Raw genomic sequence first — 25,433 nt, forward strand, 5'->3', positions numbered from 1 at the left:
AGCCTCACCAAAATCCTTCTCTCCAGAGATGCTGCCTGTCCCTCTGAGTTACTCCAGCATTTTGTGTCTATCTTCGGTGTAAACCAGTATCTGCAGTTTCTTCCTAAACGCGATAAGTATATGGACAATAATCAATAGCACAATAAATTATAATTGATTATAAATAATCAATAACACAATAAATACTAGGTGACCAGAGCATAAAGGTAAAACCATGGACAATTATGCACCAAAGGTTATGAGTCAGGTTGTAAGATGGCAACCCAGGCTCTAAAACTAGCCGGGCCCCTGACCAGCCTGTGTCTATACGGCTGCAATGTGGAAACATTCCCTTGCAGTCTCCCAGCAGATGGCCAGCTTCCACTATCAAGACGAACATATGGAAATGGAAAGTAGCATTATAGATTATAATTGGTGCTCCCTGAAACCAGGTTCAGGCATGAGTTAGTGCTCTTGTGAAAGAAGAAACTAGAATGATAAAAAGAATTATTATTAATGGGAATCCATTTGAGGATTTTTTTTATTGCAGTCCTGGCCTTCCTGTTATCCATTTTAGTGAAAGGGACCTTCTATCTACTTACCAATACTCTGAAAGGTTAGTGTCAGTGCAAAGTATCAGAAGCAAGATGAATTACATGTTTTAAAAGTACACCATACTAAACTGAAACCAGATGTGCAGAGAAAGATTTGTATTCCTTCCTCGAAGAGGTCAATTTACTGGCCATCATTTTTTGCACTCAGGAATGAAATTTATGACACACTTTGAATGATAAATATTCAGTGTGCTGCTTTTCGTTCCTAAATGAGGCCCAAAGCCTCATGAAATTTCCACGGAATTTTATCTCCATTGTCAGTTGGGAGTCTCGGGTTTAGAAATTGCTTCAGGTCTCTTTTTACCTGGGCAGGGTTCAGTGCAACAAATGAAATCTGTTCATCTATTTTATCCTGAAAAATGCAACATACAATTTTCATTAGAGTTCCCAACTTGACCAGGGAACAATTGCCAATGTTTGATTTACAAAAGTTTATTACAATGCCATTGATCGTGTGGTTTTCATGTCTCTGATTTACAGGTCTACTTCCAGTACAATGAATTGCACACTGCTCTCCACAATTAGAAATATACTGTCCCGTAATCCATATCGCTCGGCCTTTCAAATTTACCAAATCTTGCTCAACAAACTGTTCTTATCCAGGTTTTCAGCCATTTCATAGATCAAGGAATGGTTGGAAAGATGTGAAGATCAACTTTCTTTGTCAGACAGGGACCTGAGTGGAGCCTGCATATGAAAGGCCACCGTTGGGAAAGAGAAAGGTTCACATTGATCTGACCCTGGGGAAGAAGAGGACTCGTCCCGACTCCATCTCAAAACATCTGATTCCTCATAACCACCACTCATCACCCTCCTACTTGCTGTCCCACTGAACAATCTGCAATCATCCATCAAGCCAACTTTGATGCCACCACTTCACCACCCAAACCTGCCACAAATCACATACAAGCCAATGGAGATGTTTCATATTCCTTAATGCCTTCTACTTGTCCAACATGAAGTGGGAGCCAGAGGGGAGACATCTAGATGACACTGTTCGAGGGAGAAGGGAGTTTTGTGATTATGACCAGAAATGTCCCGGACTAGGTGAAGCGATACAGGTTCAACTCTCAGCAAGGCCCACAGTGGCATGGTAAGCAATCACCTGCTTTAGATTGAAGACACACACAAAATGCTGGAGTAACTCAGTGGGACAGGCAGCATCCCCATTCTCATCCGTCTCGACCCGAAACGTCATCCATTCCATCTATCCGTAGATGCTGCCTGTCCCGCTGAGTTACTCCAGCATTTTGTGTCCATCGTCGGTGTTAACCAGCCTCTGCAGTTCCTTCCCGCCTATTTTAGATTCTTCTATTTATTAAGGATAAGATACACAAGGTTACAAGTCAAACACATTGGGATTGGATTCCGTTCAAGAGGTTCAGGATAAAACAGAAAATATGAGAAGCCCCTGACTGGCGATTAGGAGTGGCATACCTGGCAGAGTTTTTACAGCTTGTTAAATGCATGTTAACTAGGGTTGTGCAACACCATGGTTAGCCCACACTTGGGAGTAGAATGAGCTGATCTGGTCATATTTTACAAAGGATATAGAAGCAGTGGAGGAGGTGCAATAAACGATTTACTGCAATGATTTCAGACCCACGAGATTCTACCTTGTTGGAAAAAGATTGAAAAGGCAGTAAATTGGGACTGATCTGATGAAGAGGTTTAAATCTGCGAGTGGAATAGATCGGGCAGACGCAGGGAAGGAGGTTCTATTTATGGAGGAGACTGCAACCAGAAGCTACAAATTGAGGAAAGCAAGCATAAATTCAATAGGTTACATTGGAGTGGTGAAAAGATGGATCTGGCTGTCACAGAAACTGGCTGAGCATTGAAAAGAAAACTAAACTAATACATTTGGATGGAAGGAACAGAAAGGTAATTCGGCAGAGTCGGATCGAGAAGTAGTGTGGGGGGAAAGATGTGTCGTCACTGGGCAGCACGGTGGCGCAGCGGTAGAGTTGCTGCCTTACAGCGCCAGAGACTCGGGTTCGATCCTGACTACGGTTGCTGTCTGTATGGAATTTGTCAATTCTCCCCGGAACCTGCGTGGGTTTTCTCTGGGTGCTCCGGTTACCTTCTACACTCCAAAGATGTACAGGTTTGTAGGTTAATTGGCTTGGTGAAATTGTAATTTGTCCCTCGTGTGTGTAGGATAGTGTTAGTGTGCGGGGATCGTTGGTCGGTGAGGACTCGGTGGGCCGACGGACTTGGATCTCTAAACTAAACTAAACTAAAACTAAACCTGTTGGACCAAAAAGCTCATTACTCTGCTTATAATGTTATGCCTGTTGTAATACCACTATGCTACTCTGCTGCAGCTATCCAACGCTTCTTTGATGCTACAACTATTTACCTGCTCTTATGAGTCTTACTTCAAATGTAGTTGGTGTCGTGAGGGTGGGTGATTGTAATTATGTATAGCATTATCTGATTTAATTGGATAGCAAACAAAGAAAAGCTTTTAACTGTACCATGCTACATGTGACATTAATAAACCTAAACCTAAAGCTAAACCACCTTGACAGTAAAAACGATTGAAATGACTGGCCATAATTTTGAAAATACTTTTAGTATTTTGAACAGTAACACTGAATGACAATGTGCGCTTTCAAAATTTGGGAGAAGGTAGGCGGTAAATGAGACACAGAAAAACAATGGCAGTTGACAGACGTCAGAGTAACATGTACTCGTACAATTGTCATGACTTGTGATTCACATCTCATACTCGAGGCACAAGGCAGGCAAAAACAATCGAGGAAATTCTCATATCTCCTTGGACAGGCAAAAACAATCGAGGACATTCTCATATCTCCTTGGACAGGCAAAAACAATATGAGGAAAAATACATGGAAAATTTCTCCCTGACACCTTAAGGCAATGGCAGAGAGAGAATTCACTTCCATATATATATTTTTGTGCACAACCCGCAGGCATTGCCACTTTCATTTCACTGCACATCGTGTATGTGTATGTGACAAATAAATTTGACTTGACTTGACTTGATAGATTTGGCTTCACTTTTATCATTCCGAAGAAAGGTTAGACACACCCGATCTGGTTCAGGGTCTACTCTACCCTATTACCATCATCCCTTTTCTTGCCTTTGTGCCCGAGTGCAATGAATTAATCCAAGTTACTTTATCTAGTAACTTCCTGCATCTTATCCAAGGGGCAATACAGCAGATCAGGCAGCATCTGAGGAAGGAATGGACAGGCAACATTTTGGGTTGGGACCATTCTTCAGATTGATGGGATTGGGGGGGGGGGGGGGAGAAAGCTAGAACAGAGAGGTGTGGGTAGGACAAAGCCTGGCGATTTATAGATGGATGTAGGTTTTGATTAGCAGATGGGTAGAGTAAGTGACGAAAGCTAAAGGTGAAAAGGAGCTAAACAGGTATCAGAGAAGGAGAGAAGAGGAATTAAATGTAAAGAATGATAGAGGGATATGGGTGGAAAGAGATGAGGGAGGAAAAAAAGGGGGGATTAAAAGGGAGATGGGGGGCTCGGCAAGGGGAGGTGAGTGTATGAAGGAGTGGAAAAGAGAGGGGTGACTGTAGGGGGAGGGAGAATTTGGAATATGGTGGGAGAAATGGGTGGAGGAAGGAACATTACTTGAAATCGGAGAATTCAGTATTCATGGAGACACAAGGAAGTGCAGATGCTGAAATCTTGAGCAAAAGTGCTGGAGGAACTCAGGGAGTAGAGCAACATCTGAAGAGGATTCTTCTTGTTGTTGCACTTGGGCAGTGGTGTGGCAGATCACAGGACTACAGAGGGCATCAAGGGTGCGCTCCTTCATTTATCTCTGCCCATTCATGTCCACTCCCCAGCCAGAAGGAGGAGTGGCCCTGGAGCAATCATCAGGAGTGAAAGGTTTGGCAGATTATTTGCTATTAGTCAACTGCATTTCAACTAACATGGTCATTATTTGGTCTTATATTCAAATCTCACTGTGGTAAATATTTTAAATTAAGTCGTAAAGTCTGGTTTAGGGGCAGCACAGCGGCACAATGGTAGAGTTGCTGCCTTACAGTGCCGGAGACCCGGGTTCCATCCTAACTACAGGTGCTGACATACGGAGTATGGACATTCTCCCCGTGACCGTGTGGGTTTTCTCCGGGTACTCCGGTTTCCGCATTCTAAAAACTTGCAGGTGCGTAGGTTGATTGTCAGTGAGTTGTAAAACTGTCCTTAGTGTGTATAGGTTAGTGTGCGGGGATCGCTGGTTGGCGCAGACTCGACGGGCCGAAGAGCCTGTTTCCAAGCTGTGTCCCTCAAGTCTAAACTGTGAGGTTATTTTTTTTTTAATAGTGAAACCTGCTGCATAAAAAAACTAGCTTTGTTTAAAAATGTACTTAATTATTTACAATAAGTACAGTTGTGCCATGTATTTCTCTCTGACATTGTACCATCAATTCAGTACAGGCATTCCCTGGGTTACATAAGGGTCCTGTTGCTGAGAACCATCCATCAGCCTGTTTCTTAGTACTTTAGTTTAGTTTTGAGATACAGTGCAGAAACAGACCATTCGGCCCACTGAGACCACACCGACCAGCGATCCCCGCACATCTATCGTACACACACTAGGGACAATTTACTTTTTTTACACCAAGCCTATTAACCTATAAACCTGTCGGTCTTTGGTGTGCGGGAAGAAACCGAAGATCTTGAAGAAAACCCACGCGGTCACAGGGAGAACGTACAAACTCGTACAGACAGCGCCCAAAGTCTGGATCGAACCCGGGTCTCTGGCGCTGTGAGTGCTGTAAGACAGCAACTCTACCTGTAACTCACAAACATCTGCTTTCTCTAATAAACCAAAACATATTGCTGCACATATATTTACTATCATTATTTCATTTTGTTAAATATTCACACAAACACTACCCATAATTAAAGAAAGGAATATATACTGTGTCGAATCATTAACTAATATCACAAAACACATTATTACAACTTTGAAAAAAAAGCATTAAAATATGTGGGAGAATGTACGTAAAGTTGGATTTTCCGTGAGTGAAATCATCTGTGATCGGGGGGGAGGGGGGGGGCTGTACATTCCTTACAATGTATCCACACTACTTGTTTCTTCCTTAAATCCTGCACCCATGAAGTGTTTGGGAGGGTGTCACACAAGACCCAGCCCCTCAGTCACCGATAGTGACAGTGGTCCTTCCCCACATAGCCTTTGCACTGGCTAAATCGAGCTTTAGTGCATCCCACAGCGTGTATTCCTGCAACTAGTTTACCAATGCCTTTCAAGATGGCGGGGGCGGGGTCAGATGGAACAGGAAACAATGCTGGTGAGCGGGATGGTTTGGCAGCAGGAGACACGCCAGGGCACGGAGGCTGAGTGATGGTTAACGAGGGCAATGGATAAAGGGTCTCGACAGATGGATAAAGGCAATGGATAAAGGGTATCATCCTGGGATATGGGGAGACGCTGGGCACGGGTTACTGATTGTGGATGATCAGCCATGATCACAATGAATGGCGGTGCTGGCTCGAAGGGCCGAATGGCCTCTTCCTGCACCTATTTTCTAAGTTTCTATGACCCAAAACGTCACCCATTCCTTCTATCCAGAGATGCTGCCTGTCCCGCTGAGTTACTCCAGCATTTTGTGTCTACCTTCGAAGGCAATGGATGGGGGCATTCACAGGCCAATGCCGAGGAGTCAGAGCGATCGAGTCGGTGGCGTGGGCCGCTGGTGCCCCTGAAAGAGCCTGGGGCTCCTTTAGATCGGGCGCCGCACCAAGTGGCCGAGCGGGCGGATCAGATGCACCCGCAGTGGCGTGCGTGGAGGACATCAACATATCGCCCGTAGGTTTGATGAGGTGAACTCTAATTTGCCAAAGGCAACTTAGGACCCACTGCCGCCAACAGGACAATGGACCTTTTTATGGCCAAGTTGAGGCTCTAACATTTGTTTTAAAACTTAGACCTTGAAAGGTACAAGATGGTGCCTGGAACTTGGTGACTCTGGTGAACTGACTCAGTGTGGTACACTGTCTTACACTCTTGTATTTAGTACAATTGTGCCTAATGTATAGTAAGATTATTATTGAACTGTATGCAGAAAAAGAATGTCATTGTACTTAGGTAGATGTCCCGTTGAACCACCATTGAACCATTATTGCACAGAGAGGAATCAGTCACTCCTATACCACCCTAACCTCTCTGTGGCTCCTAATGCCTTCGAGGCAGCTAAGACTAGGTCATTGTTACCCACAACTCAGAAACACAATTTTTTTTAAAAGAAGTTAGCATTCGGTTTTCTATTTGAAGATTCCACCTATTTCATTCTCTTGTTTAAGCATCTGTTGTTTGTTTTACATGTGCCAGTCATCAAAGTCTACACTGCGCCACTCTAAAGCCTGTGACACAGACAGACTTTACCTGCTTCTTTCTAAAGAATTCCTGAGACACACTGCTGCAGATATTCCTCTCGTTCTTTTCAAGCCTTCCATTCGAGTTACATTCCCAGTCAGTCACTACCAATAGCAGCTGTCAGCTTATTTCAGCGATTAAACAAAAAACGACATCAAACTACATCTTTTGACTGGAAGGCTGTGTCAGCTAGTTGAAACTTCAACACAGATTGCGCAGAGATGCTTGAGAATCTGTATGAGGCGAAAATATTTTCTCCCCAGAAAGAAAGGAAACTTCTCTGTTAATTTGAAGTAAATCTGGATGCTTGCAATGTTACCAGTTTTGGAGAAATTTCAAACCATTTTACAAAGAAATCCAAGTATTACTCTTGGGTAATCTGATCACCAAGGAACAGACAATGTAGCTCAGGCCTTAAAGAAACCAATGCCCCTGTGGTTATTGATGGACAAGGGGCTAAAAAATATTGTTTAACTACGCTTTATATATTTTCTACTTGGTTTATTAGGACAGGAAATTAAAGTTGGGGCATGAAGGTCAGAGTGGCATCAGGTGTTTCCATCCAGAAGTCAAGACCTTACATAAAATCTTAATGTGGCCAAATATTAGAATCCCAGGCGAATCTCATATCTTATCCCTGGTTTGCAGTGTTTCTTGATCTCAGTCGGGATTGTTGACTGTCGAGGACTGTCAACAAATCTTCAGAACTCAAAGAAACAAATTCGACTGAGGTAGTGTTCTTAATTACCACTGGGTGAGCTCCGGTGTGTGTGTGTGTGTGTGTGTGTGTGTGTGTGTCCATGTGTGTGTGTGTCGTGTGTGTGTGTGTGTCCATGTGTGTGTGTGTGTGCGTGTCCGTGTGTGTGCCTGTGTGTGTGTGTCTGTGTGTGTGTACCTGTGTGTGTGTTTGTGTGTGTGTGTCCCCGTGTGTGCCTGTGTGTGTGTGTGCCCGTGTGTGTGTGTGTGCCCGTGTGAAGTGTGTGTGTGTGTGTGTCCGTGTGTGTGTGTGTGTGTGCCCGTGTGAAGTGTGTGTGTGTCCGTGTGTGTGTGCCTGTGTGTGTGTGTGTCCCCGTGTGTGTGTCTGTGTGTGTGTGCCTGTGTGTGTGTGCCTGTGTGTGTGTCTGTGTGTGTGTCCCCGTGTGTGTGTCTGTGTGTGTGTGCCTGTGTGTGTGTCCCCGTGTGTGTCCCCGTGTGTGTGTGTGTGCCTGTGTGTGTGCCTGTGTGTGTGTCTGTGTGCCTGTGTGTGTGTCCCCGTGTGTGGGCCTGTGTGTGTGTCTGTGTGTGTGTCCCCGTGTGTGTGTCCCCGTGTGTGTGTCCCCGTGTGTGTGCCTGTGTGTGTGTCTGTGTGCCTGTGTGTGTGTCCCCGTGTGTGTGCCTGTGTGTGTGTGTCTGTGTGTGTGTGCCTGTGTGTGTGTGCCTGTGTGTGTGTCCCCGTGTGTGTGCCTGTGTGTGTGTCTGTGTGTGTGTGTCCCAGTGTGTGCCTGTGTGTGTGTGTGTGCCCGTGTGTGTGTGTATGTGTGTGTCCGTGTCCGTGTGTGTGTGTGTCCGTGTGTGCCTGTGTGTGTGTGTCCGTGTGTCCCTGTGTGTGTCCGTGTGTGTGTGCCTGTGTGTGTCCGTGTGTGTGTGCCTGTGTGTCAAGTCAAGTCAAGTTTATTTGTCACATACACATACACATACACATACACGATGTGCAGTGAAATGAAAGTGGCAATGCCTGCGGATTGTGCACAAAAAATAATTACAGTTACATATAAATAAAGTTAATAAAGTTACTATAGTGTAGACAAAATTTAGTCTCTGGAGTTATAAAAGTTGACAGTCCTGATGGCCTGTGGGAAGAAACTCCGTCTCATCCTCTCTGTTTTCACAGCGTGACAGCGGAGGCGTTTGCCTGACCGTAGCATCTGGAACAGTCCGTTACTGGGGTGGCAGGGGTCCCTCATAATCTTACTTGCTCTGGATCTGCACCTCCTGATGTATAGGTCCTGCAGGGGGACGAGTGTAGTTCCCATGGTGCATTCTGGTGTGTGTGTGTGTGTGTGTGTGTCTGTGTGTGTGTGTGTGTGTCTGTGTGTGTGTCTGTATGTGTGTGCTCATGTGTGTGTGTGTGTGTGTGTGTGTGTGTGTGTGTGTGTGTATGTGTGTGCCCATGTGTGTGTGTCCTTGTGTGTGTGTGTGTGTGTGTGTATGTGCGTGTGTGCCCGTGTGTGTGTGTTTGTGTGTGTGTCCATGTGTGTGCGTGTGTGTTTGTGTATGTGTTTCATGTGTGGATAGCATTATACTCACCCATGATGCCTCCTGCAGTCAGCTGATTTGCTGGCACTATCTTTGACCATCCCAAGACTAATTACCAGGGTGTGAAATCATTGAAAACACCATCAAATGGTTACAATCAGTAAAATGGTGAATTTGTTTGAGGATCGTCCCTGTCCGCCCCTTTAAGGTCTGCAGCAACTTTGTCCACATGTACAAAGCCAATGACAAGGTCTAATCACCAAGAAATTTATTCCAGTGCATCTAATTTCTGTCTCAATTTGGATTGCTTAATTATAATGTTTAATTCATTTATTTGCATTTAGCTTTAGAAAACAATCAGATTCATGCTTGCCTTGTTTTTCAAAGTGTGCATCTAGCTCTAGTTAAGGAACATGCAGTGAAAAATGTGAAATAATGCATCATTGAATCAATGTCAAGAAGATGTAATTTTCTAGCTGAGCTCTTCACTGTTTCATCAAATTGTCAGTCAGTAATGTTTCATCTGCAAACTCCTAATAACTGAGCATTTTATCATATAAGCTCTTAATATGAAAGCGTTTGCTGCATAATACAGGCATAAACAAGTGTCATTAGAGCTGCAGTGTCCTGCAGTAATTGAAAAATTGTTTTACATTTCTCTTCTTTTCCCTCTATAACATATTAGCTCACACTTAACTGGGTTCCAAAGGATGCTGACTGAGCTGTGTAATCTAAGATGGATTTCTGTTCTTCGGTAGACTATTTGCCGACAAAATGCTGTACTTTTTGCTGTTCTCACCTGACATTCACAAGCGCAATTGTGTATGCTCACAGGATCCAACATGGGCATGAATAATAGTGAATTAGCAGAAACATAATCCTGGATCACCCAATCCCTTTATCTCAAGAGCACTTGGGACACACGTAACACTTCAGGTGTTGCAGTTAATCCAGTACAAATCAGCAGCCATATCTCAGCCTTTCTGGAGTACGGTGCTGAATAATAAATTTCACAGTTACAGTTGTTTCATTTATCTCATCAGAGTGCTCGGAAACACAAACAGACTTAGAGAAATTGCTTTGGGACATCGCTGAGTAAGTCACAGCTTTTCCAGTACAATTTCTAGCCTAGCTCAGCAAATGATGCTGGTTTACCTCCAACTGAAGCTTAATACACCAGGGACAGGGATCCAGCTAATGACATTATAAGGGACAAAGTCAATAGCCTGTGGGCCTCCTGTACAGGGTGCTTATGTGACGGTGCATTAAAAATGATTTAAACAAAATTAATATCTCATGTTACTTGACATGCTGGAGCATGAGTAGTCTAACACTGATAACTAATCTTGGAAAGGGCTTCCGACATGAAAAAAGCATTCTACCAGTCATCAAATTTGTGGAGCTTTAGGTCAGACATTCACACCCTCTGAAGAAGTCATCAACTACAACCAGTCCATTTGTCGTCAGTGAAGCCAATATCCAGAACTATTGACTTCACATCCAACGTATAGACAATGTGAACGCTTGGTATCGAGAGAAAGCAAACTTCAGGATGTCTTTCATTACTTCACCTTAACACCACTCATCTCCACCATGCTTTAGGCCAGGATGAACAGTGCAGGTGCCACTGCTGTGTACACTATGGTCGTTCATTCCCCAGCTAACCAACTTGCCATGTCATGGATAAATATGGCAGTGGGGAGGGGAGCATTTGCTGCTTTAAATGAAAGATTTGAAGCCTTAGAATATTGAGTGATAGCTGAGAGATGGTCCCCCAAGGTTTAATTCTCTGATTCCTGCCTCTTGCCTCTCCCAAGGTTGCTGCCTTGCATTTGGGCCGGTTTAGTGGGAAGCAACAGCCGATTGAGAACTTTCCCCATGGTTATTCTTCAACGTGTGGACCCCGAAAATGAGTGGCAGTGGATTCTTCAAGTACACGAAGGGCTGGGCTGGAAGCAGGTGGACAGGTGGTGAAAATCGTCACAAGTTGGACCAGTCCTCAGCCAACGAGCCCAAAAACACCTCGAGGCATTTTACCGCCAGAGTCACTGAACCATCAACTGGAGCTTCCTTGGGACCAGAGAGCAGGATTTACTCCTGTGCAAGTTCATGGTCGGCTGCGGGCGGCACCCCCGGTGGACAACGGCGGTCGGGCGAGGAGAGGGATGTCAGTTGCTGGCCGACCAGAGAAGGCTGGGCTGGAGGCCCAGCAACAGCCTGGGGCTGTGCTGAATCGGGCACCACTCATAACAACCGGAGCGTGGTCTGGACTTAGGAAATGGTGCCAAAACAATGCACCTCTTCCATGCGGCCTCCCGAGACTATTTCTGTACAATTGCAATTCGGAGATGGTTTGGTGATACTCAACTGGACTGTTTGTAAGAAAGGAATTTCACTGTGTGTTTGCACTTCGCACATGTGTCAATAAAGCACCGTTCATTAATATAAGAAAATAACTGCAGGTGCTGGTACAAATCAAAGGTATTTATTCACAAAATGCTGGAGTAACTCAGCAGGTCAGGCAACATCTCAGGAGAGAAGGAATGGGCGACGTTTCGGGTCGAGACCCTTCTTCTGAAACGTCGCCCATTCCTTTTTCCTGAGATGCTGCCTGACCTGCTGAGTTACTCCAGCATTTTGTGAATAAGCACCGTTGATTGATCGTTGATATTTAACACCCATTTAGAGTCTTTGCAATCTCTGAAGAGGGTCAAAAGGCAGCTTTGCCTGATGTAATGCATCCTTAAAAAAAACTCCTGGACTCTGAAAACTAAACAGTCGACAGATTAAATTTTAAACATTATTTTTAAAATGTACTCCTGCATATGACCACCCAATTGTAAATTCCATTACTGAATATATTCCACTCATGAGAAATGCCTTTCAGAACTCTATCATGGCTCTGTGTCAATTGTGAGTGATCTGGTTCAGTGTCCCACTGTGTACCCTTTCCTGAATCTCTAATAGAGCAAATTCATGTTAATGAAAATGGTTTCCTTTGGCAAATTAGAGTTCATCTTATGAAACCTACTTAGATTTCTGCTGTCTAGAGATCCTTAACATGAATCTTTCATGGCTTCCGAACAAAACAGGGTGATGGGCCCATTAAAGAGGCAGCTGTTTCTTTAAATGAAACTATTCCTGAATGACAAGGTCTGATATTTCCAGGCAGGCAAGGAAAATAAAAATCTGAATGCAGCAAAGTTGAGTTTGCGACTAATATCAAAACAATTATGTTGTAGGAAGGAACTGCAGGTGCTGGTTAAAACCGAAGATAGACACAAAATGCTGGAGTAACTCTGGAGTAACAGGGTAGAAGGAATAGGTGACGTTCTGGGTTGACATCCTTCTTCAGACTGATTCTGGGGAGAAGGAGAAACAGAGATAAGGAAGTGTAAGGTGTGAAAGAGAGACAAAGGGGATGGAGATCAAGGAAAATGTAGAATAGATCATTGTTAGCTGGGAGAAGGTAACAACTAAGCAAACAGAGATAAAATGTAAATGAGAACAGTCAGACTAATCGGAGAACTGGGAATGGGGGAGGGATGGAGAGAGAGGGAAGGCAAAGGTTACTTGAAGTTAGAGAAGTCAATGTTCATATCGCTGGGGTGTAAGCTGCCCAAACAAAATATGAGGTGTTGTTCCTCCAATTTGTGCTGGGACTCACTCTGACAGTGGAGGAGGCCCAGCACAGAAAGGTGAGTTTGGGATTGGGAGGGGGAATTAAAGTGTTTAGCAACCGGGAGATTGCAATTGCACAACAATTACGATTGAATAAATCTCAATCTTTTAGTTTCAGTTTCTGTTTAGTTTATTGTCACATGTGCCGAGGTACAGTGAAAAGCTTTTGTTGCGTGCAATCCAGTCAGCAGAAAGTCAATACGTGATTACAATCGAGCCATTTACAGTGTATGGATATATGATAAGGAAATAACATTTAGTGCACGGTAAAGCCAGCTAAGTCCAATCAAGGATAGCCGAGGGTCACCAATGAGGTAGATAGTAGTTCAGTGCTGTTCTCTGGTTGTGGTAAGATGATTCGGTTGCCTGATCGATAGGCCGCAGGTCTTGGCGGTCGCGCTAGGCCTCGCTGGTCGGGTCCTCGCCCCACCAGGAGTCCATGCGGTTGGTCTTCGGGTGCCGTGAGTCAAAGTAACACCAGATCTGCGAGGAGTTTAAAAATATCATAATTCTCCTACAGCAACAGAAGAAATATTGCTGTAGGAGTAGAGATTAAAGAGGGAGGAGGGGTAGCAATATGTGATTGTTTCCGTGGCTAGCCCGCAAATAGTCGCCTGGGTTGGGTGCCATCTTGGAAACAGATAACAATCTTGTTACCTGAGTTGATCAAAACAAGAACACGATATTTTAAAACGCTAAAATGTTCTATAATTTCCGTCTCATCTCATTTCATTTCCCAAATGCATTATGTAATTATGCGACTCAGATTCATAATTGTACACAAGTATTTCTTGAATGTTCTTGAATGACCCTTGACAATGATTATGCAAGAAACATTGCAGATAAAGTTCAAACTTTATGAGGGCCCGTACCGGGTGCTGGAGCACGAACAGACAACCTTTGCCTTGGACATGGGGGGCCGGCCGGAGGCCGTGTCAATTGACCGCCTGAAGCCGGCCCACTTAGACATTGACCAACCGGTGCTGGTTGCCCAGCCTCGGCCACGAGGTCGCCCACCTTTGCGGGTCCCACCACCTGTCCCTCCAACTGTGCCTCCGCCGGCCCCTCTGTCGACCGATTACCGTACGCGGCCCGGTCGGGTTGTGCGACCACCAGTGCGCTTCGTGCCTCCGGTTCTGGGGGGAGGTCCTGTGGCGGCTCCCAAGGGTCGGGCCATACCACTACCGACCCCTCGGCACGGGAATGGACCAGTCCAGGGGGGCAGTCCGGTACTACATATATAAGGACAAGGTTTTGGGCGCGAAGCCATTCCGGCAGACTCGACCCGTCTGATAACTGTGTAATAAACCATAACGCCCCAAAAAACCTGGCTCCTTGCCTTTATTTCGGGCCTCTCCCGACGCGCCACAATGTCCTCATTATTACCTGAAGTATGCACTTTAAGGCCATTGTCACTGGATAGCACTTGAAAGCAAAAAAATTTGGTTTACATACGTTTCCCTTTGTAACCGAGAGCAGTAAGTCCAATTGTAGATTCATGATTGTGCATCCCTATGACACATTATTTAAAGTCGACTTGAAATAGGGGTAATATCTGGAGACATTGATTCTGTGCTGGGAGCTGAGAACAGAATCTCAATCCCATTAGGAATTCCACATTTTACTGGGAAGAACTACAATGGATAGAAACTCATGGACACATGTAAAAAGGATCAATGCATCCGAGAACACAATGGTAAATTCTGGTAGCCCCACTCCGTCTGTGTGGCACATCATGGATGGCACGGATGACAGTGATATCAATCGATGTGCAAAGTGAGCTGCTGCCTCACTGCGCCAGAGACCTTGGTTCGATCCTGACCTTGGGTGTTATCTGTGTGGAGAGTGCACATGACCTGTGACCATGTGGGTTTCCTGCGGGTGCTCTGGTTTCCTCCCACATCCCAAAAACGTGTGGGCTTGGAGGGGAAGTGGCTTCTGTAAATTGTCCCTTGTGTGTAGGGAGTGGATAATGTAGAATAGTGTGAACGGATAATCGATAGTCAGCATTGGCTCTGTGGGCTGAAGGGCCTCTTTACATGCAGTATTTTTCAATCAATCAATTAATTGCACAGTTGAATAAATGCATCCATTTGGTATGCTGTTGTGACATTCAACTTGCAATTGATTGATGATTGAAAAATACCAGAATACTAGAATGCGGAATATAGAGTTACAGCATTATTGTTACAGTTACAGAGAAAACACAGATACAATAAGTGCAAAGGCCACAATGCGCAAAGCTGGGAGATTGGGACTGTCCCTTTAGCTTATAAGAGGAGTAAAGAGGTCCTTCTGCAGTTGTACAGGGCCCTAGTGAGACAACACCTGGAGTACTGTGTGCAGTTTTGGTCTCCAAATTTGAGGAAGGATATTCTTGCTGTTGAGGGCGTGCAGCGTAGGTTTACTAGGTTAATTTCCGAAATGGCAGGACTGTTGCATGTTGAAAGACTGGAGCGACCAGGCTTGTATACACTGGAATTTAGAAGGATGAGAGGGGATCTTATCGAAACATATAAGATTATTAAGGGGTTGGACACGTTAGAGGCAGGAAATATGTTCCCAATGTTGGGGGAGTCCAGAACCAGGGGCCACAGTTTAAGAATAAGAGGTAGGCCATTTAGAACGGAGATGAGGAAAAACCTTTTTCAGTCAGAGTTGTAAATCTGTGGAATTCTCTGCCTCAGAAGGCAGTGAAGGCCAATTCTCTGAATGCATTCAAGAGAGAGCTAGATAGAGCTCTTAAGGTTAGCGGAGTCCGGGGGGTATGGGGAGAAAGCAGGAACGGGGTACTGATTGAGAATGATCAGCCATGATCACATTGAATGGTGGTGCTGGCTCGAAGGGCCGAATGGCCTCCTCCTGCACCTATTGTCTATTCAGTAATCTGATAACAGCAAGGAAGCAGCAGTTCCTGAATCAAGCAAGAATCTATGCTTGGAGTGGGTGAAGTACTGAGCAAGCACATTGGTATTCACCAAGGAGAAGGGTGTGGAAGATAATGGGATCAGTGTTGGGTATCCTCATATAACAGTTTTTTGAAATGAAGGAAGTGGTTAATAAGTTTACAGACAACATATAAATTGGTGGAGTTCCAGACAGTGCCGAAGCTTTCAAAGGATACAGAAGGATAAAGGACAGGTTCAGGCTAGCAGAAAAATGGCAGATGGAGTTTAAGCTGGGCAAGTGTAAGGTGTTGCAATTTGAAAGGTCAAATGTAGTGGGAAAGTGTACAGTCAACGGCCTTGATGTACTGACGAATCTTGAGGACCAAGTCCATAGCCCTCAGAAAGTAGCAGCATAAGCAGATAGAGTGAGAAAGAAGGTATATGATGTGCTTGCCTCCAATGGTTAGGGCATTGAATGTAAGAGTCAGGAAGTCAGAGTGTAGTTTTATAAAGCTTTGGTTAGCCCACATTTGGAGTATTATGAGCATTGCTGCTCACCCCATTACAGGCAGGATGTGGAATAGGAAGTGGCGGCGCCTAACGGCTGCGGCTCGCTAGCAGTCTGTTCGTCTTTTTTCCTTTTTTTTTGTTGTGTGTCGGTGTTGGGATGTTTTTTGTTTTTTTTTGGTTGTGTATGTGTGGGGGGTGGTGGCGTGGGTACGGGGGTGGTGTTGTGGGTGGGGGGGTGGAGGAAACCTTTCTCTTTTAGGTCTCTTCCTCACGGCGCGGGGTGCGGCTCGGCCGCGGGGCTTTCCATCGCCCGGCGCGGCTTGGCCGCTGGACTTAACATCGCCCGGTGCGGCTCGGCCGCTGGATTTAACAGTGCCCGGTGCGGCTTGGCCGCGGGGCCTTCCATCGCCCGGTGCGGCTCGGCCGCGGGACTTTTCATCGCTGGTGCGGCTCGGCCGCTGGACTTAACATCGCCCGATGCGGCTTGGCCGCGGGGCCTTCCATCGCCCGGTGCGGCTCGGCCGCGGGGCCTAACATCGCCCGGCGCGGCTCGGCCGCAGGACTTAGCTGCGCACGGCTCGGTCGCGGGGCCTTCCATCGCCCGTCTTGGTCGCGGGGCCTTCCATCGCCCGGTGCGGCTTGGCCGCGGGGACTTCCACCCCCTTGCGGGGACTGTGCGGGTCGGTCGGGGACGAGCTGTCTGTCCGTGGGCATGGGGAAGAGAGTGGAAGTTTTGTTGCCTCCATCACAGTGAGGGGGTGTTTGGAGTCACTGTGATGGACGTTTGTGTTGGGGTCATGTGTCTTGTGTTCTTTTTTTGTGTGTGACTGCTATGTAGTTTCGTTCGGTACCTTGGTACCGAATGACTAATAAAGCTCTGTTGAACTGTTGAACTGTTGAAAAGATATTTATCATAACGTTGCCTGGATTAGAAAGTATTAGCTGTGAGGAGAGGTTGAACAAACTTGGCTTGTTTTCTTCGGAGCTTACGAGAATGAGGTAGAGACCTGATGGAAAGTTATAAAATGATGAGAGGAATAAATAGACAGTCAGAACCTTTTCTCACAGGATGGAAATGTCAAAGACTGGAGGACATAGCTTTACGATGAGAGGGGGGGCAGTTGAAGGAGATGTGCCAGGCAAGATTTTTTAACAGAGAGTGGCAGGTATGTGCAGTGCGTTGCCAGCGGTAACGGTGGAAGCAGGTACGATAGTGAGGATTAGGTGGCTATTAGATAGGCACATGAATTTACAAGGAACGGAGGGATATGGAGTACATGCAGACAGAGGGAATAGTTTCATTGGCATCATGTTCGACATGGACATCGTGGGCTGTAGGACCTGTTCCTCAGCTGTTCTACATTCTATTTCATAACATTAACAAAAAGCTGCATAACCGAACACTAAGACAGAAACAACAGCAAAAATATAAAAATCACTAGTGAGTCTGCACAAAGCCTTTTAGAATAAGGTATCGGTTATGGTCTTATTCCTCAAGCACGTTCTTCCTTCAATGTCGGAAAGAGATAGGAAAGTGTGGTGCAAGACATAGGAAAGGCAAATGGAAGACTGCATTGAAATGCTCTGGAATGATCAAATTCCCTGGCAAAAAGACTGGTTTTCCTCAGTTTTCTCCCCTTCATTATTCAACCAGGCTAAAGATGCCATTTGCTCCTAATATCTTCAAAAAAAAAGCTCATAGTTGGATCAGCACTTTTTAATACTTTATCAAAGCTTCAACAGTTTTGTAGAAAAGTGCATGCCAGCTCCTGACATGGCTCATCAGTAAAAAGCTAAATAGTTTCTGAAATATCTGATTGCCAAATGGTGCTCCTATTCAGGCATCTCTTTATCCATGGATGGCTTCATTGAATGTGCAAGTGTAAGTGAGTTGAGTCTCCAGGGGGGAAGACTCGCGGTGAGTTAAGTGCTGTCTCTTGTCAACTCGTATTTTTGTACAGATAGACACGCTTGCCATTGTGAATCTCTCTGTCTATAGGATTACTCCAAAGGGACTCCACATCAACCTTATACATTTCTGTATATGACTTTTATCAAAAATCGATGCTTTGCAGACTCTGCAAAACATCGTTCCCGAAGCAATCAAGAACAGATTATTTCCCTCTGTTGACCTCGCATAGTTTTACATGTCCTTTCATTGAAAGGATTTGATCTAATTGTTTGCAGGCAATGTAAATTCTGATATTCAGCTCTGCACAGAAATATAACAATATTGTCATCTTTGAAAATAAAGCTAAAAATGAATTGCAAACTAGACGATACACACACACACACACACACATACAAACACACACGTGCACACACACACACATACACACACACATACACAGGCAGAGGAGCAGTGTAATGTATTGGACACTCACTTGTCGACTTTTCAAATCTAATTTGGATGTCACATTATGAAATAAAATTACTTGTAAGTTGCACTCTGTCAATAAATGCCAAGTCCTGTGATTGTTTAGTTTTCCACATGAGATATCCATTGATCCAAACGTAACCTGTTCTTTTTTTTCTTCTTAAGCCGCTCCCCTTCCACTTCCAAGATCTATGAACTACAGAGCTGGAAAACATTGTATTGAGTTGCTTCAAATCTTTTCATAAAGTCCCTGAATTATACCCTCTATTCTCAGAAGTTGAAGCAAGATCAGACATCTTCACACTTCTGTTCAGTCAGGTGAACACCGCATACACGGGTGTGCTTACATTAACTGGACGTGTTTGCTTAGCTTTCACTACACACCACGTTTTTCAGAACTCAGCTCCATCACCTGAATTATTTAAAGTTCTTTTGGAGAACTTCGGCTATTTTTTAATCACTTTGTTCGCTGTTTTATGGTTTAATATTTATTCACTGCAGGAGTTGGTGTACCATGATCCTTGATTATCATGAAATATGTTTTCCTTTCACGGAGAAAACTTTTTAGAATTGCTTTCAGGAGAGACAAAAAAAAAAGTAAACTTCAGCCATGGTCTCGGGACATAGGTCGTAACATACAGTTAGTCAGTCAGCAGTCACAGTACCAGCTTTAGACCATCTCTCGAAGGTAGACACAAAATGGTGGAGTAACTCAGTGGGCCAGGCAGCATCTCTGGAGAGAAGGAATGGGTGACGTTTCGGGTGGAGACCATTTCTTCAGACCATCTCTCCCCTAGTTTGCTGTCACTGAATATTTGGCATAGAACATTGAACCGTACAGCACAGCAACAGGCCCTTATGTCAACTTAAACTAATCTCCTCTCCTATCACATCATTCGTCCCTTGCATATCCACGTGCCTATCTAAAAGCCTTCAATCTTAAATTAAGGTTTGATCGCCTAAGATTCCAAAAACTTGCCCAGTCTGTTGAGAACTTTGAAAATTAGAAAAAACTGATGTTGGAAATCAAACAAAAACAGAAAATATTGGAAATACTCTGTGATATGAGAAAGTGAGTTGATCTTTCAGGTTGAGGACTATTTACCACCACTGGCCTGATATTCAGTGGCGTAGTCTTGGTCCAGAGGGAAATACGAGGATGTGCATGAGACTTGACATTTGCCCTCTGCAAGAAAGAAGTTGGTCTGCAAGACCACAATATCCTTGCTGGAAAGTTTGATGATGATATCAGGATTAGTGCCGTAGTCACCAAGCTTTGCAGCATGGAAACAAGCCCCTTCTGCTCGACAGCCAAGGTTCTACCTGAACTAATCTAATTTGTCTCCATTTGGGCCATATCTCTCTCAACCATTCCGATCCAAGCACCCGTCCAAATGTCTTGTAATGGTACCTGCATCAACTACTTCCCCTGACAGTTCGTTCCATACACCCACCGCTCTCCAAGTGAAAAAGCTGCCCTTCAGAATCCCTGTACACCTCTCCCCTTTCAACTTAGTTTTAGAATATCTAGTCTACTTTGCATTTTAATATATCTCCTCAGGATTTATCATACCTCTATAAGTCACCCCCCCCCCCCCCGGCAGCCTCCTAGATCCTATGGAAAACAGTCCTAGCTTATCTGTCATCCAATCCTGGTAACATAATTGTGAATCTTTTCTGGAGCCTCTTCAACTTAATGGCATCTTTCCTATAGCTAGGCACTCAAACCTGCACACAATACTCCAAGTGTAGGCTCACCAATGACTCAACACGGTGCCGATGAAGCTTCAATTCATGAGCCTAAGTCTGACTGGAGTAATCCATGAATTCTTGCCAAACGCCTTCATCACCACCCTGTCTACCTGTGTCACCATTTTCAAGGAACAATGTCCTTAAGTGTTCCTCTTAATCACTCTTCTACAACACTCTCCAGGGCCCTGCCATTTATGGTGTAAGTCCTGCCTTGGTTTAGCTTCCCAAAATAAATCCCTCTGTGCTTGCCCTAGTTGAATTCCATCTGCCATTCCTTTGCCCACTTTCACCAGTTGATCTAGATTCCGGTGTAATGTTGTAAAACCTTCATCACTGTCCACAATGCCAACAATTTGGGTGCCATCTGCAAACTTACCGACCATGTCACTCATGTCCATGTCCAATGTATTCATTTAGATGACAATCGAACAAGGGACCCAGCGCCGATCCCTATGACGCATCACTGGTCACTGGACTATGATCTGAAAAATAACCTTCCATTATCACCAACCTGATTTTGTATCCAATTAGCTAGCAAACCTTGGATCCCAATTGATCCAGTCTTCTGGATGAGCCCGTCATGAGCGTCATATACACGACTTGTTAAAATCCACATGCTCAAAGCCATTCTGCCTATGTCTAATGAGTCCTTGCCTCTCAGAATGCCGGGAGTGCCTTAGCTTGTCTTTATAGATCTTCTTAATTAAAGGCACAACATGAGCCACCCTCCAATCCTCTGGTACCTCATCCATGGCCAATGAAGATACACTTGCCTCTGCCAGGGCCCCGGAAATTTCTTCCCTGCCCCCCCCCCCCCCCTCCCTCAGTATCCTAGGGTGCACTTAGACAGACCCCATAATCTATCTACTTTTATGTCTTTAAGAGCGCCAGTTACTCCTCTTTTCTAAAGCTGGTGTGTTTCAGGACACTACGATTTTCTTTCCTGAATTCCTTACCTTCCATGACCTTCTCAGTTGGTGAATACAGACAAGAACTATTTATTCAAGATCTAACCCATCTCCTGTGGCTCCTCACATAGACAACCGTGCCGATTCTTAAGGGGACATGTTCACCTCTGAATTGGTCCTGAATTGGTCCTGTGTGAGCAGAGTGGTGCAAGTTGAGAATGAAAAGCAAAGACAGTCATTGCTCATCCTTCAGTTAGCATTGAGAATATCCATAACGTGGAAGAGGATCTAGCATTGGGTCTTTCACCTGAAATGTTCACTGTCATCGTTCCTGCCTGACCAGCTGAGTGTCCATTTTATTTCTATTTCTCATCATTCTTCATTGAGGCCTTCAGCGGGTCACGCAGCATCTCAGAAGAGAAGGAATTCTGCAAGGCAATAAAAAGAAAAATGACAGTGCAAAGAAAACCAAGACAATAGTGCAAAAAAAAAACAGGAAAAAAGACCATGGGAGCAAAAGATGGTCTGTAGAGTTCCATTGTTTAGGTAGGATTAGGGTTGTGCAGGTTGATTCAAGAACCTGTAGGAAGTAGCTATTTCTGGTGGTGTGGGACTTCAGGTTTCTGTATCTCAAGGTTTCAAGGTCAGTTTATTGTCACCTGTTCCAATTAAGGTACAGTGAAATTTGAGTTACCATACAGCCATACCAAGTGAAAAGCAACAAGACACACAACCACATAAAAGTTAACATAAACATCCATCACAGTGGATTCCACATTCCTCACTGTGATGGAAGGCAATAAGGTCCAATTAGCTTCCTCTTTGTTCTCCCGGAGTCGGGGCAGTCAAACCATCCGCTGTTGGGGCGATCAAAGCCCCCGCAGCCGATGATCGAAGCCCCCGTCGGGCAGTTGAAACTCTCTCCACGGCATGGAGCTCCCGAGTTGGCCTCTTCTTCCCAGAGACCTCGGGCTTCGTGATGTTAAAGTCCTGCAGACAGACTCCTGCGGTGTGGAGTGCCCGTCGGTCTCCAGGAAAGGCCGCCAACTCCACGATGTTAGGTCACAGTGGGGACGGAGATATGATACGGATAAAATCCATCTCCGTCAAAGTAAGAGATTGAAAAAAAGTTTCCTCAACTCCCCCCCCCCCCCCACATAAAGCAAACCAAGGAACACTAAAACATACGTTTAACGCATACTAAAAATAACACAAAGAATGGACAGACAGACTGTTGGCGAGGCAGCCACTGCTGGTGGTGCCACCCGATCTCTTGCCCAATTGTAGCAATGAGAAGAGGACCGGGGCCAGATATTGGCGATCCTTGGTAATAAATGCTGCCTTCTTCGGCTGCATCTCAAATAGATCCTTTCAGTGGTGAGGAGGGCTATGTTTCCTGTTGGACTGACATCACCAAACCATGACTAAAGAACAATTCTGACCTAAAATGTCCATTCCCTCCACTGATGCTGCCTGACCTGTTGAGTTCCTCCCGCACTTTGTGTTTTATCCACCAAGGTATGTGCTTGACCTCAGATGCTCAGGGAGCGTGCACTAGTTCTGTAGAAGTATTATCCCTCTCTCTCTCCCCTCAGTTGCTGGCTGCTTTGCTGAATTTCCCCAGTACTTTCTGCTCTTGCTTCAGATTTCCAGCAAAGTGCATTATTTAGCTTTGCAGTAAAGAGCAGAACCACAGCACCACCATATGTACAGACTACTGCCACAGTAGCCAGGTCTGCCTTCGAACAGTTACTGCATAACTGGGCAATATATGGATCTTGCAGCAGCTGATTTCATCTGCACCTTTCATCAGGAAATGATTCAGCAAACTGACTCGGTTTCTGAGGGACTTCCTGTTTGAATGCCATGTTGTTGTATAATATGTAACATATATAACACATCTAATATATACTAGACCAAGTGGACCCGTTGGGCCCAAACCTCTCTTGCATTGGTGCAGCACTCCTCTCCCCCTCCCTTCCCTCCTCCCTCCCCGCCCCCTCCCCCCCCCCCCCTCCCTCTCCCTCCCTTCCAATAGACAATAGACAATAGGTGCAGGAGGAGGTCATTCGGCCCTTCGAGCCAGCACCGCCATTCAATGTGATCATGGCTGATCATTCTCAATCAGTACCCCGTTCCTGCCTTCTCCCCATACCCCCTGACTCCGCCATCCTTAAGAGCTCTATCTAGCTCTCTCTTGAATGCATTCAGAGAATTGGCCTCCACTGCCTTCCCTCCTCCCTCCCCCCTCCTCCCTCCCCTCCCACTCCCCCTTCCCTCCCCTCCCCTCCCCTTCCCCTCCCCCCACTCCATCCCCCTCAACCCCCCTTATCCTCCCTCCTCCCTCCCTCCCCCTCTCCCTCCACTTCCTCCCTCCCCCGTCCCTCCCTCGGAGATAGATGAAAACTTTAAAATGTGAATAACTATAAAAATATAACACCGATTTCAATGAAACTTCCTCCAGTAGCACAAAAGGGATGACTGTGAGTAAGATGGGCCTAAAATTGTTGTGCTATCATGTATAGTTTTGACTGTATTTCAGGAACAACAAACAAACAAACAAGAGTTTTAGCGTATAGATAAGGGTGGCACGGTGTTGCTGCGGTAGAGTTGTTGCCTTACACGCTTACAGCGCCAGAGACCCGGGTTCAATCCTGACTATGGGTGCTGATTGTACGGAGTTTGTACGTTCTCCCGGAGACCTGCGTGGGTTTTCTCCAAGAACTTTGGTTTCTTCCACACTCCAAAGACGTACAGGTTTGTTGGTTAATTGGTATGGTGTAGGGACATAGGGATTGGCCAGGTAATAGAACCCTCGGATTGGGTTACGGTCACGGGGTGAGGAAGCGCGGGGTATTTAAATGCTTGGCGCCAAACGTTAGATTAGAGATTAGATTAGTGAGTGAAGTTAGTGTTCGTCCAGAAAGAAGTCTGTTGCGTTTGTTACGGGTTTTATACCAATAAAGTATTTGGATAATACCACTCGTCTGGACTCACTACATTGGCGACCTCGAACGTAGGAAGAAAGCAGCAGCATGTCGCAGGCGGGAGCGAGCGCGGGCGAAATCCATCTACCGCCGTTCTGGGCCCATCAGCCGCACCTGTGGTTTGTGCAGGCAGAATCACAGTTCCATCTTAAAAAGGTGGAGGAAGACCAGGAGAAGTACCACCACGTGGTGAGCTGTCCGCGGTGGATTTTTTGGGTCACCGGGTTACTCCGGCCGGTGCCACTCCTTTACCAGCTAAGGTGGACGCGGTCCGCTCTTTCCCCCGCCCGACTACCATCAAGGGCTTGCAGGAATTTGTGGGCATGGTCAATTTCTATCATCGGTTCGTGCCTGCAGCAGCTCGGGTTATGCGCCCCCTTTTTCAATGTCTCGCAGGTAACCCCGCGGAGTTGGTATGGTCCGTAGCTGCGGAGACGGCTTTTGTTGCGGTCAAACAGGCCCTCGCCAATGCCACCATGCTGGTGCACCCGCGCTCCTCTGCCCCCACAGCTCTGACGGTGGACGCCTCAGACGTGGCGGTGGGTGGGGTTTTGGAGCAGCAGGTTGATGGTGAATGGCAGCCTCTTGCGTTTTTCAGCAGGCAGCTCTCTCGAGCGGAGCTGAAGTACAGTGTGTTCGATAGGGAGCTCCTGGCCCTTTATTTAGCAGTCCGCCACTTCCGTTATTTTTTAGAAGGCCGTTCTTTCGTGGCCTACACGGATCACAAACCTTTGACATTCGCTTTCGCTAAGGTTTCTGATCCGTGGTCGGCTCGCCAGCAGCGGCACCTAACCCTCATTTCGGAGTTTACGACCGATGTCCGTCATATTGCGGGTAGGTTGAATGCCGTTGCTGATGCCCTGTCCCGGCCGGCCATTCCCTCCGTAGCCGTGGTTGGTAAACATGTGGATTTCCAGGAGCTAGCGGAGGCCCAGCGCCTGGAAGGAACTGCCGCGGTGTACGCCTCCACAACCTCGGGACTGCGTTTAGAGCAGGTGGCGTGTGGCCCCACAGGTACCAAGTTGTGGTGCGACGTTACTCTCCCACGCCCTCGCCCGGTGGTGCCTGCCGCTCTGCGGCGTAAGGTTTTTGAGGCCATTCATGG

Source organism: Rhinoraja longicauda, chromosome 14 (assembly GCF_053455715.1).
Source record: "Rhinoraja longicauda isolate Sanriku21f chromosome 14, sRhiLon1.1, whole genome shotgun sequence".
In the NCBI taxonomy this organism is placed as follows: Eukaryota; Metazoa; Chordata; class Chondrichthyes; order Rajiformes; family Arhynchobatidae; genus Rhinoraja; species Rhinoraja longicauda.